The sequence below is a fragment of the Pseudorasbora parva genome, chromosome 1, assembly GCF_024679245.1.
Source record: "Pseudorasbora parva isolate DD20220531a chromosome 1, ASM2467924v1, whole genome shotgun sequence".
NCBI classification, from domain to species: Eukaryota; Metazoa; Chordata; class Actinopteri; order Cypriniformes; family Gobionidae; genus Pseudorasbora; species Pseudorasbora parva.
The window spans coordinates 65,772,904-65,787,865 of NC_090172.1; the positions used below are offsets into that span (position 1 = coordinate 65,772,904).

The 14,962-nt window shown below is 39.6% G+C and overlaps 1 long non-coding RNA gene and 1 pseudogene across 1 annotated transcript; both read right to left on the reverse strand.

The window, feature by feature from the left end:
• Nucleotides 1–1,103: 1,103 nt before the first annotated feature.
• On the reverse strand, nucleotides 1,104–1,219 carry LOC137089098 (5S ribosomal RNA; annotated as a pseudogene).
• An 857-nt stretch (nucleotides 1,220–2,076) lies between these two features.
• Nucleotides 2,077–5,864, reverse strand: LOC137088141 (uncharacterized). Its single transcript, XR_010907546.1, has 5 exons — nucleotides 5,683–5,864; nucleotides 4,926–5,022; nucleotides 2,573–2,605; nucleotides 2,331–2,419; nucleotides 2,077–2,140 (listed from the first exon to the last, which is right to left on the reverse strand). It is a non-coding gene; the product is annotated as an uncharacterized lncRNA (long non-coding RNA).
• Nucleotides 5,865–14,962: the final 9,098 nt, after the last annotated feature.

The window sequence follows — 14,962 nt, forward strand, 5'->3', positions numbered from 1 at the left end:
GATGACAGGTAGCTCTGAAACACTTCCTCCCACAGTTCTACAATGTGTTGGTCCACACTGACACCTCTACAGTAGTCTCTTACATCAATCTCCAAGGCTCACCAGGACATTGTGTCCTTGTTGTAGCTCCATTCTGCCAGGCCCAAGATGTATTGTTTCTCCTGGATGGTATCCCCAGGATGAAGAGACATGTTTGTTATTACAACACATTTTGACTGACCTGTTGGTCCAGTGCTGGAGTTCCTTTCAGAGTGTCTCTCAGCAAGGCTGACTCCTGCTACCCTAAAGGTTTAAATACCTCTATTTCTACTAGCCACATACCCTTAGACAGAGCTTCTGTTCGGAGACACCCCCTGATGTCTTGATTCTTGCATAGTGCCACACAGTAAATTCCCCAGTGTTATATTAAAACTGATCTGTGTTCATATGGGAACCACCAGCAGGTGTTAGAGTAACACAGAAGCAGTGTTAGAGTTAATTAGACACTTAAGTGATTCATTGAGTTGTGAAATGAATTGATGACTTGATAATAATGACCAGACTCACTGAAGGAAAGCGAAACACAAGAACTGCAACTGACTTCAGCCACATCTTTAGATGAATTCAACTGAAAACATATAAAATCTCTAATAATAATAATAATAATAATAATAATAATAATGCGTTCGATTTATATAGCGCTTTTCAAGGCACTCAAAGCGCTTTACATAGAAGGGGGAATCTCCTCAACCACCACCAATGTGCAGCACCACCTGGATGATGCGACGGCAGCCATATTGCGCCAGAACGCTCACCACACACCAGCTGATTGGTGGAGAGGAGACCGAGTGATGAAGCCAATCAGAATAGGGGGATGATTAGGAGGCCATGATGGACAGAGGCCAATGGGCAAATTTGGCCAGGATGCCGGGGTTACACCCCTACTCTTTTTCCGAAAGACATCCTGGGATTTTTAACGACCACAGAGAGTCAGGACCTCGGTTTAACGTCTCATCCGAAAGACGGTGCTCATTGTTAGTATAGTGTCCCCATCACTATACTGGGGTGTTAGGACCCACACAGACCACAGGGTGAGCGCCCTCTGCTGGCCTCACTAACACCTCTACCAGCAGCTCCTGGTTTTCCCAGTTGGTCTCCCATCCAGGTACTGACCAGGCTCAGCCCTGCTTAGCTTCAGTGGGAAACCAGTCTTGGGCTACAGGGTGATATGGCTGCTGGTCGTCATATCGATCAGCGTAAAATCTCTCTTATTACAAGCCAGACTGACTTTATTTCTGTCATTTGTCTACAGTTCTTTGTGAAAATTAACAGAGGTTTAGATGTTGATGATTTACTGGAAATGTTTGATCACCATTATGGTGATCATTGTTTCCTTTAGCTGGGCAGTTTGACACTTGACTTTTATGTAATTGTGTAGACTTTATAACAATGTTTACTAAAACACACTGTTCAAAAGAAACAAATCAGGTAGTCTTTCATCATCTTTAAGAAAAAAATATTAACCAAAGTGGTTCCCATATGAACACTGAGCCGTGTTCATTTAACACCAGGGAATTTACTGTGCAGAAAGATGAGGCCTATCTGCTGGTTGTCAGTTCCCTCCTGTGCCCTATCATGGGTCCTTGAAGATTTAACAGAAGCCTTATGTGAGCTCTCAGTCTCAAAAAAAATCCTGACTCTCAAAGTGGCTTTATTATTAGGATTGGGTTGGATTAGGATTCAAGGAATCAAGGAAGCATCCTCCTTCTGTTTAGACATTGCTCCTTGTGGTGTCACAGTCATCCTTACATGATATACATGCAGTGAACGGTTGGTTTACCCTCTGCACACTTTTATCAGCTTGTACAGTTTGGAGGCAAACCCAGAGTCTCAAGTACTCCAAGGTTGTCCCAAAGCCCAGTTTGTGCTCAACAACTGTCTGTTCTTTTACATTAACTTGTTGGGCCGGCTTCAGACAACAGCTCAAACAGAAGCGTTCCCAAAGCGTCCCATGCCGTAGCATCTCATTCCCTGATTCCCTCTTGGAAAAATCACATTTTTATTTAAGCGGATAAATGAATAAAACCAATCTCTTACGCCAGTTTGGGAGGAGGATCCATGCTGTTTCGCCGACAGGGGTTAATCAATGATGACATTGTTGCTGAGGTTAAGAAAACACAAGTGAATACATTACTTGCATGCATGTACCTGTACCACATAATACAACTATTAGAATGAGTTTTGTGATCCATTAACAATATTTATGTAAACTTTCCACTTCTTTGCCAATGATTATTAATGCTGGAATTAGAATGTGTTTACAGTCCTGGTATTAGAGATAGCAGTCTTACCTGCCAGGTCTACAACAACTTCAAAAACTGAAAAGCTCTGTAGTTAAGCGTAAGGCTGGAGCCAAGCTGGACTCAGACAGGGCTTCTCTCTAGGAAAACAAAGGACATCTCTGGAAATTATCAACATTTTCAACATTAGCACCCTCAACCAAGACGTAATCACACTCAGTTGATCACCTCAGTATTGTTTTAAAGGGATAGTTTACCCCCCAAAAAATAAAATTAGCCCATGATTTACTCACCCTCAAGTCATCCTAAGTGTATATGACATTTTTCTATCAGACAATTAAAAGCAGAATGGCAAGTGTAATGTATGTACTATTGTGTATCATAGTTTGTGATAAGCCTGTCCTCTTGTGGTGACCTGCAGTTTTGCATAGGAAATCAAGTTCAGTTCCAGTTCAATAAAAGAACAACGTGAGTCGCACTGTAGACGATTGTGTTGTGTGATTATTATCTGCCGGCAGACACGACAGCAAGGATTGAAAGCATCTGCATTTGCACATCAAATAACGTAATCCACACGGCTCTGGGGGTTAATAAAGGCCTTCTGGAGTGAATTTTTTGCATAACTGCAAAGGAAACTTTTCCCATTTGGAAATCCACTTTTTATGTTGTGGAGTAAAAGTTGTCCAAAGAAAAATATTAATAAAGTGCATATGCTTGAAAAATGTACTTTAGAAGAAAGTAAAAATACTTTTAACTACTGTCCGCCTCTGATTTTAGTTTGAAGTATTCTCGTTGGTTCACAACATAAAGGTTGAACCACTGGAGTCACATGGACTATTTTAATGATGTCTTTACTCCTTTCTGGGCCTTGAGTCGGAGACCTTGAACACTGATGGAGGGGTCAGAGAGCTCTTGATTTCATCAGAAATATATTTATTTGTGCTCAACAGATGAGCAAAGGTCTTACGGTTTGGAACGACATGAGGGGGAGGAATGAATGACAGAAATAAATTTTTTGGGTACATTAACCCTTTCATGCAATGCATTTAATGCATGTTTTAACTTGATCTGTGTATTTAAAGAAATGTTGCAAAAGGCTCAGTGTGACTCTTTAAGCAGATCAGCCTGTTATCCTGAGGTCAGATATTAATCTTTTACTTAATATTTCTGAGCATTTGATGTTTTGTATCAATCATATTTAAATAGATTATCTAATTAGCATGGTACATTTACCTGACTATTAAAAAAATAATGTATTAGACTTTATTCTGACTTATTCTTTAATTAATAATTTCAGAGTATGTTGTATGCATTGTTACTGCAAATCCGCGTTCAGGTTAGTCACAGACTGAAGTCCAAAGGGTTTAGGTTTGGCTGATTAGCATGATTGAGCCCCTGCTGTTAAATACTGCAACACTATTCTGTGTCATAATAATCCTGATTTGATAGCTGAACGATTATTATTTAATGCGTTTATTTCTCTTAATAACTATGACTAGACATGTGCCGATTTTCGATAATGCGATTTATCACGATAATGAATATGCACGATATTGTTATCGTGGGCACTTTAAAATATCGTAAATAAAAAATGTATAATGCATTCAAGAATACTTTGCCCATCAACCGTATAAATGCTCAACACCGCTGTATTCTGCGTCAAAGGGACGCGCTCAGATATAAACAAGTCCAACGTGCGTTTTTGCACATGACTGAACCGGAGAAGGAGACGCGCTGCTGAAGTTCCGCTCAGTGACAGCAGAGGGCGCTGATGAACTGCAGAATGCAGCCGGTTACCCCGGAAACCCGCAAACAAACAAAAACCGCGTGTAGTTTTTAAAACAGCCATTCGTTTTTGTAATCTCAATGTTGTTCATCACAGCACCTAATACTTAATACTTAAAGACTTATTAATAGGGTATTTATTTTCAAACTTAAACATTTTTATGTTTTAATCTGGACTACAACATGCCCTAATGATTAGAACTGTTCTTATTATTTGTTATTGTTCAGTAAAATTTTGAGACATACGACTTCATTAGTTAACATGTTAATTCATTATTCACCAAACTGACAATGAAAAATACTTATAAAGAATTAATCATTCTATGTTAATTTCTTAGTTACTGTTTAATAACATTAAAATCAAAATCAAAATAACTTTGTTAATGGACCTCAGATAAAACTAGCAATGATCAGTATTTCTTAACTAACATTAACAAAAACATTATTTTCTGTATCAAATGTAGCTATTGCTCAATCTTAGTTAATGCATAAACTAATGAGACATTATTGTAATTTGTAAGCCTACCTGTTGTTCTTTATAGCCTAATTCTTTTGCAATTTAATCTGTTTGAAAATTGTACTTTTACAGCTCTGAAAAATATCAAGAGACCACATAACATTGATTTCTCAATGAGGGGTCTCTTAATTTTTTTCCAGAGCTGTATATATTTTTGGTGCATTATTGTATTTAAACATTCAGTTATTTTTGTTCTTACAAAAATAGTTCTTAAAGCTGTTATGGCAACACTTTTTTTGCAACTTATTTCAATATCGTGATAATATCGTATATCGTGATAAAACTTCATCAATTAATCGCAACATGAAAAATTGATATCGGCACATGCCTAGCTATGACCTTACCAGGAGAGCGTGTAGTAAATGATCTGGACTCGGCAGTGGCGTGTCATTGTGGTGTAGATTTAACGTCCGTCTTCTTTTAGCTTCTTTCTTTCTTTTGCTGGTGGGGAAAAAAAGGTTTCAGATGTTTATTTTAAATGCAAAATGTTTGATATTTGATATTAAATGTTCAATTTTTATTTTACAAGTTATTCAATATAGGCCATTACCAATGCTTTCTGACAAAAGGCTGCTATAATGTTATGACACTACTATACTCTCAGAATACCATGAGGAAAACATGTTTAACCTTGCATTTTTACTTTACATATTTATATAAAGAAAAGGCAGATAAACTCAAGAATCCTGGATATGAAACAGTTAAGATGAGTATCCATTCTCATTCTGAGGTCTTCATTTATAGGGTTGTCTTTCATTAACGCTCTTTTTATTGAAATGTGAATAGATTGAAGGTTTGTGTTGACAGTTCACCTCACGGATAGGAAGTGATAGAGTAGCCCTTTTTTACTTTGAATCAAATCTATAAGATCTTTTTTATTGTTTTAAACATCAATAACACATTAAGCCAATTAAAAGTGATGCGTTTTAAGTGGCTAAAGGTCAGAAAAAACCTGGAATTACACTTGACATTGTGTCCCTTTCTCTCTGAAATGTTGGCCACACCCTGTCTGCATGTCACTTCTTACACTCACAACTTATTGCAGACTGTACATTATAGTGCACACACACACACACACACACACACACACACACAACCAACCTTGCATTCCTGAGCGAAGCTCTTGTGTGTTTTTCGTTGTGAAACTGGAGAAGCTTGATCTCCACGGCTCCAGCTCAAAAGCAGAAAAACAGATAAACTCTCTGCTTTACAGTGACATGACAAAACACTTAACCACATTTAACATGTGGGATCAACATATCCACAAATAAAAGATAAACAAGCCGTGTATTTCAGAGCTCCTCCATTATTTCTCTTCCTCCTCTCTCTTTCTCTCTCTCTCTCTCTCTCTCTCTCTCTCTCTCTCTCTAACACAGGCTGAACATATCAATGATTTCATTGTGTAATGTACTTTATAAAATGTATGCAAATACAGAGCAACAAAACTAAGAGGAGCATAAGAAATAGATAATGTCATAAACAGCTGAATCTCCTTACATTATATTTAACCATAATGTTTTAGTATATATGTCATCAGATATTATAAAAGGTAGATCAATCTTCAGCGAGATTATGCCAGACCATATCCTTTACCCTAGGGTTGAGAGTAACACATAACTCAAAGAAAATGTATATTTTTATTTAGATTGTGTAGTCTTTTTTTCTGTCATTCAGAAGCTATTCTTAAGTAACACTGACATTCAGCTTTCTAGCCAGCTGATGTCGGATAAGGAAAACATTTGTTCAATATTTTGCTGAACTTAAAGTTATTGCAATAATAATTAAATGCATGCAGCTAAGAGTCGAACCAAACTGAAGATCAACATGCACGTCTCAACATGTTCATTTTGTGTTGTTTTTGGAGATGGATTGTGTACATGCACAAACCCTTAAGCTGAAGTAGAGACACACTATTAACATACTACTCCAGCTTCTAATGCGACATAGATAGACCTAAAAGAGTTTAGAGCTCAGTCTGACATTATTGTGAGTTATTATAAGCACACTTGTTCTGAGAATATCATATTACTCCTGGATCTTTATTGGCTAAGTGCACAGTAAATTCTCTGGTTAGGTTGAGCCACAAGTGGCACTCAAGAACTACTAGACTCAATTTAAGATTGAACATTAGTCTGGTGAGCTCTGTATTTTCTACTGCACAAGAGGTGTGATCAACAAGCATAATTCAAATGACTCTGTATGCAATTGGATATTCCTTCAACCAATCAGACCACAAGAGGCGTGATCAACGGGGAACGACCCATCACATCTCTATCCCTCATCGTGTTAAAACCGCCAATTAGGGCTGGGCGATAAATCGATTTTATCGATTAATTCGAGTTTTTAGTTTACGTCGATTTTTGTGAATGAAAATTGGTTTTCTCTTTAAAATCCACCGACGCTCCCTCTGGGATCCCGTAATGGTTCAACCCTCTCCACAAGAGTTTGCCACAGAGATACATAAACAACAAGGATATGGTCTAACAACCAGTGTTGGGCAGTAGCGTCGCTACAAGTAGTGACGCTACTAGCTTAACTACATTTTTCAGTTGCGTGGCGGTAGCATCGCTGTTTTCTCAATGAAATAGCTTTTCAGTAGCGAAGCTCTTCTGTTGATCAAGTAGTGCCGTAGCGTCCACACAAGCTAACGTTACATTTTCCCAAGCATTTATGAGGATCAAGCTCAAATTGGAAACACAACTGATAAGAACGCGGATATACTTCACTTTCTACGTTCCTTTCTGCCTCGCACAGACGCGCACAGATGCGCGCGCGAGCCTTTCAAAGGTACCGCACAGATGCGCGCGCGAGCCTTTCAAAGGTACGCACAGATGCGCGCGCGAGCCTTTCAAAGGTACCGCACAGATGCGCGCGCGAGCCTTTCAAAGGTACCGCACAGATGCGCGCGCGAGCCTTTCAAAGGTACGCACAGATGCGCGCGCGAGCCTTTCAAAGGTACGCACAGATGCGCGCGCGAGCCTTTCAAAGGTACGCACAGATGCGCGCGCGAGCCTTTCAAAGACACGCACAGATGCGCGCGAGCCTTTCAAAGGTACCGCACAGATGCGCGCGCGAGCCTTTCAAATACACGCACAGATGCGCGCGAGCCTTTCAAATACACGCACAGATGCGCGCGAGCCTTTCAAAGTACTCCTTTGGCAGTGAGCGCGTAAAGACGGGATAGGCGCGTGCACATTCGCACTTTCTAGTTGACGTTTTTTTTTCTCCTAGCGCTCAATTCGCTGTTGCACGCGCATCGTCCGCGCGGTGACAAAAGAGAAACTGCAGGGTTTTAAAATCTATTGTGTCTCTTGAATAAACAGCTCTTGTTAAAAGTATCGGGGTCCAGTCTGGCCACCTCTTGATATGAATGAATGAATGAATGATTGAAACTTGTTTCATGTGTGTGGGAGACACACACACATAGGCTGTTTTTGTTTTTTGCCATGTTGGTACTGTTTGGAGCAGGGCTTAATTATTTTGCTACTGTACTTTCTGGACTGGACTTTTTTGTACAAGTTGAGTTGTAAATTAACTTACAGTTTGTCCTGCAAAAGTGCCCAAGTCTAAATTGCGCATAAATGCAAACACACAGTTGTGTATGCATATCATACACATATAGATAAACACACACACACACACACACACACACACACACACACACACACACACACACACACACACACACACACACACACACACACACACACACTCTCTCGACACCAGGGGCCTATTGCACAATACTAGGATAAGGGATTAAGCCGGGATATTTTGGTGATCCTGGCTCAATGTATCCGCTAATATACAGTTATCTTTCATTATCGTTATCGTTCTTGGTGTGAGTTTGCCTTCAGGGTATGTTTACATGACAGCTGTGTACTAAATTTTGCATAAAATGACAAGATCATCAAGATATCCCGGCTTGATCCCTTATCCTAGTTTTGTGCAATAGGCCCCTGGTTTTGTCAATATAATGGATCACATGTTTTTGTTGCCGAATTGATTTCGGACAGTTTTTGTATAACTAAAAAAAAATGTGTGTCTATATGCTTGACTTTTATTGATCACTGAAATAGTATTGATTGGAATGAAGTGGGTCCAATATAAAATTAAATAAATAAAAAGTAGCTTAGATGTGGTAAACTACTTTGCCAAGTTGCTGTAGCTTAGCTTGCTACATTTCCCAGGGGGGTAGCTTCAGTGTAGTGAAGCTTAATTTAATGTAGAGTAACTGGTAGCTTAGCTCACTACATTTTCCAAGTAGCTTGCCCAACACTGCTAACAACATACAGTGTCATTGGTTCAGTTTTTCACAGAACTATTAACAATACCCGCTGCAAAGTGTGTTTGAAGTCTGAACGGAGCTGCGCTCATTTGAGCTGCACGGACACGAACGCAGCGCGAGCTCACACACGGGTCGATCTCGTCACAGACACGATACACTGCGCTGGAGATCCAGAGAGAGAGCGTTTAAATTCACCACAGAGTTAATAATCAGATCAAACAGAGCTGAGCTAAGGTCAGGGGTTTCAGTCACAAATCACCAACATTCACCATGATTTACTGTAGTAAAACCACATGATTTAATGTTGTTGTCCTTATTTATCTCAGGAACCTTTTGAGATTGAAATTCAAGCACTCCAATGGTTTTCAAGAGCTTCACACTTATTTCCAGCACTTCAAAGCTCTAAATATCTGATTTTAATGTTATTTTTAATGTGATGGTTTGTAAAACTAAAAGTTACAACAAAGTTTTTTTTGTTTATTTTTTGTAAAATGTGTAATCCATTTTGTAGCAACAGCTTCAGTGATTATTAAAGGAGCTCTTTACTTGTTTTCGGTGTAATTTAGTCACAATTTGAAGAAAAGTTTAGTTTTTCCTGAAACTTTGTGACTTCGTACTTTTCTCCATATATTAGGGAGTGGAAATGGCTAATAAATCAATAAGTGCTCTTCTGCTGGTTATAGTGGTGGGCACTGCATATCTTTTTTAAATCAGTTCAGTGTGAGACTATTGAAGAACAATGGTAATCTATATTTAAAGGGGGGGTGAAACACTCAGTTTCAGTCAGTGTCATGTCAATCTTGAGTACCTATAGAGTAGCATTGCATCCTGCATATCTCCGAAAAGTCTTTATTTTTTTTATAATTATATAAGAAAGATGCGCTGTTCCGAGTCTTTCCGAAAAAAGCCGAGCGGGTGGGGGCGTGTCGTGTGAGCGGAGCTAAATAATGACGTGTGCAGCAGCGCGCTGTGTGTTGAGTCGAGTGCGTCATCCCTAACAGCGGTAAAAAAACTTTATTCAAAAAAAAAATATGGCTTTTAATCAGATACAGCCATACATCTATGATCCGGAATCAGACCCAGAGGCTGCAGTTGAACAGGAGCAGCAGCAAAAACGACTAGAGCAGGACGTCTCTATGTGGTACAAGTTATACACTAACTATATAATATGCTTAGCGGCTTGTGTTATTTACATATTTATACTTGAATTATATCGTCGTATTTTTGTCTTTGAAGGTGTACATGTGGGAAGTGCAGTTGTGCACGTGTGTGTGTGTGTTTACGCATGGTTTGTGTAGACAATTGTAGTAAGCGGACTGGTTTTGCACGGCAGGCTAAGTTAGTGTTTACATAGAAAGACACGGAATAGTAGCGCATTTAAATGAAGAAGCGTGCTTATTTTGTTCAACATATTTCCCCCCTCTTTGTGTATTGTTGTTTGGAGTGCTTTTACAATACACAAACATAAAGTTACACATATAGTGGCCAGCTAAACAAATGTACACGCACTACACATCGCATGCTCCATTGATCAATTAACTATACGTGATCATGTTTGGGCTACTTGATGAGCATAGGCAAAGACACAGACATTTGAAGCACTCTTACTCACAGCCTGCGGTTCTAACGTTAGGACCTTTATCGTTGGGACTGCTCCATCCTTCAGCAACTTCAACTCAGTTGCTGATCCGGAAAAGCAAATTACATCCACTGTTGCCTTAACGCGGGGTTTTTGGCGAATCTGTGCAGGACTGTCTTGGTCTGGCAACCAAAAACCCACTTTTTTGGTGACATTGTTATGTGCTATGTGTAATTGTCACCTGTCCAGCATCCTACAAACCAGCGTTTTGATGGGCATAGCCTGTTGCTTTCGCTCTCTCCCTCGCTCTCTCTCACGCGCTTCCGGTAGAATTGTCCGTAAGGCCCATACAAGGAAATTCCGCCCCCATTAACGTCAAAGGGGACGCATGATCGCAAAAAACTTGCCGAAACTTATGACTAACCGGAAGTAGTATTTTTGACAAAGAAATACTCCATCAAACGTCCACCTTAACTTTTGAAACTTTGTCTATGTTTAGTATGGGATTCCAAGTCTTTAACAGTGTAAAAAGATCAGTATGCATGAAACAGCATTTCACCCCCCCTTTAATCAGAGCATAACATTTAAATTTTCCCTATATTTTTTTTGCACATTACTGTTGTAAATAAAAGTTAATTTTATCTGCATATCAATTCATAAACCTTTTGATATGTAAACTGTATACTGCAAAATATATGGTGCCCATTTATACTGTGGAATAGTCGAGGTTATTCACATGCTGAAAGTTTTGCACCCTAGGTAGTCAAAAATAAAGTTAAAGCTTGTTTTGAACAATTTCTTTGTCATCTGCAGACTGATCGTTTTAAATCGTAAATCGAATTTTTGGTGAAAAAATCTGGGATTTTTTTTTTTTTGGGCCATATCGCCCAGCCCTACGCCAATATTGTGCCAGGTGGATGAGCCAGTCTGTGATTGGTTCCTGCAAAAGTGTAACAGAAGCAGATGAAAGCACATGTTTCCAGACTGAGCTGCAGATCAGGCTGGGTTTAGACTGGCCATGCTTCTTCCTGTGGCCTGGGTGGTGGTTTCCGTGGTGTGCAGGGCGAGATTGGTGGCAATGACTTTGTCAGCTCATCATGCACCTCTGGAAGGTGTGGATCGCTGGCGAGGAAACCTGTTGGCGCCCTGACAGAAACCATTCGTCAAGGTGGCGTCTCATGGGCTCTTCTGGTGGAGACCAGGGATGGGCATTTTCCCAAAATATTTTATTCGAATATTTGGGCTCACAAAAAGCGATTATTCAAATATTTGTTTATTTAAATATGGTATTTTGAGAGCATGAGAGAGACGTTTTTTTTTTTTATCAACACGTCACCACCATTTTTAAAACAAGCTTATGATTAGGCAATGTACACAACATGCTTACATTATATCTTAAGGTTTTAAAACATTAAACAGTATGTGTAAAAAAATATGCCTAAAGAATAAAAGTATTATAAGCGCAAGCAGCGCTAGCAGAAAAAACACTAATAAATCAGAGCGCGCCATGTTATTCTGCAGAACGTACATACACACACACAAACACACACACACACACACACACACGGTCGGTATGGTTGTCATGTTTGTATTGTTTCTAATTTTCATGTTCAGAGAAACGATAATATTATTGGATGATGATATAATTATCGGGTTAGAAAACCAGTTTTTCAACGGCTCTGGCGAAAACGTGCCACTGACAGATGTTGCGGAGACAAAGATAACAGTGTTAAGTGAAGTTTGAGTGAAGCACTTTGTGTTTTCTGTTCTTAAACCCTCAACGAAACTGAAAGCAAGCATTTGTCGAGATCATTTTGCTATCATAAGTTAGCTTGCTCTCAATCAGGGTAACGTTACAGATGTGTTTACCCGCACTCGTGAACGCAGTGATGGACTCTTTCCTCATTCCAGTGTTCCGATGTCATGTGATTCTCGTTGTGGGGGTGATATTATGATAACTCAATTTCATTAATTAATTTTTTTTAAAAGAAACTCCATTTTGTAAGATAATTTTAAATTGTCATCTAAGTAATTCCTAACATCGTGATGCAGACAATGACATTGTGTGATCAAATACACTCAACTTAACCCGCTCCACAGCGCTACCCAGTGGATTTAGTTATGAATGCGAGATTTAGAGGGATTTCTCATGGATTCACTGCATTTACATCCAGCAAATTAACGCAGTAAAATTCGAATAGTATTTTTAGCTTTTGAATATTAATTATATTAATTATATAACTATTAGAATATTCCTGCACACCCCTAGTGGACCGGATGAGACAGAGCTCTGATGGCTTTAACGAGGACGCTGAGAAGTTTGGTGTCCACACCTGCTCTGGCATTGCTTTTGGTCTGGAGGGAGGGTTGGTGTCATCCGCTGATCCCCGACCAATCCTCGCCTTCAGAGGTTTTGTGAAGGTCTTCATCAGATCCTCCAAAGGAGACGAGTCCGCTTGCTTCACACTTGGGGCGCTGGTCTGCTCGTGTAAAGAGCACCGGTGAAATCTCTCTGTGCAGAGAGAGGGATGGAGAGAGTCTGGGCCGGCGTGAACTCACTCATGTCCGATTGCTCAGCCCTCTGATCCCTCTGTTTCTTCCTCCGAGGGTCCTGGGAACGGAGAAACGGGAGGGTGCGAGGGGTAGGGTCACCCTCTGAAAAGAAAGATATCTGCGAACGAAGGATGGAGAGCTTGGAGAGCTGATTCTCTCACAGTGGCCTTCATGTATCAATCTTGCGTAGAAACGAGCGTATGTGTTGGCGTAAGATTTTGCTTACACTCCTCTCACCGCCTGATTTATGAAGCTGTGCACACCTCTGCAATCCTGGGCCGGAGGGGGGGTAGGGGGACACTTGTCCACGGACCCAATGGACATCGCCGTTCCGAGCTTGAGACGGACTTGATAATAGCGTGTGATTTTCTCACTCAAACCACTGCCACCTGCTGCTGCTTCTGCTTTAAGAGGGAAACGCTGCCCATAACTACTTATCTAGGATATGTAATCCTCCGTAAGAATCCGTAGCATATCATTAGCGAAAAGGAGCTATCAAAAGATCCAGTGAGTATCTGTATTTGCACTCGTCAAATGATTACATACCCACGCCCTCATTTTACGCCATGGACACACGGGAGACGGCAAAGAAGCAAAACTTCTCCGATGCTCCCAAAATACAAGTACTGTTAATAGTGTGGAGGTTGAGAAGTGCTGTTTAAATGATAAATTAGCTTCCTATCAAAATGCATTATTTTACAGCACGCGTTTTGAAACAATTATTAATTTCATATCACGGCACATGTATTTGGTGTACAATAGTGATGATGATGATGATGATGATGATGTGATGTGGAGTACCATTCATTCAAATTAATAATTGTATGACAATTTGTAAGATTCTTATTATTATTATTATTATTAATATCATTATGATTAATGATGCTTATTGTCATGTAGAAGAATGTCATTATTTATTTTATTATTAGTATTATTTAAAAGAAGAAGAATGTCATTTTTATTATTTTGTCAGTGTGAATTTCTTTCAGTTCCAGTCCGTGCGCAGCTGTCGGGCCTAACCTTGGACCGTCAGGTAAAGCGCACAGGCTCGCGACTGGAGGAATACATGCCTACAAACCAAATGCTTTGGTATAGTCACACAAATTAAACATTGATTAAACACTGAAGTTCATAATTACTATGTTGTTGTTGTTGTTGTTTTACAGTGGGTCATAATATAGCATACGTGCATACACCACCTCCTGAGCTGGCGTAGTCTTTGAGCGTGCCGTACGCCAACGTCCATATTGATAAATCTCGAAGTCACCGTGGTTTTGGGTGTACGCCAGGTGTACTTTTGATAAATGAGGGCCAGTGAGAGCAGATTCTGCCCCAGACAGGACTCACACTCATCTCAGGCAGCGGGATATGGAAGCGCTCTGAATGCGCCACACATTTGCATTTGTGATATTTTTGCATCACTGCAGAAATTTGCTCTTTTCCTGCCATCCGCTGAACTGCTGCTGCAGAAGTCTAACAACGATATCGAGCGTATGCTCTAAAGTTAAACAGAAAAACGATTGTCAACATTTGTACAAAAAAAGAGAAAAGTTTATTACATAATTGACATTTTCATCAGCTATATCAGAACATATTTTGATGCGCAAATTTTTTGTTGCTGTGCAAAAACAGTTGCATTTGCTTGACTCTGTTAGTATTTACCTGAAGATAAAGACTGTCTAGGATCTTTATATTTGTTGTGTGTGTGTGTGTGTGTGTGTGTTTTACTACAGCCAGTGTAGCACAGTATTACAATAAATTATAGTACTTTAACTATTTTCACCCCCCACCTTTATTTAAAAAAATTATTGGAAAAAACAAACAAAAAATATATGTATTTTAAAGTTTTATCTTTATTAAAACACACTTATGTGTCATAGAGTTCGATTACCAACCGTATGGTCTGTTTAAAAAAAAAAATAATAATAATAAAAGAAACGTCCCACCTAAAAAAATATGTGTAT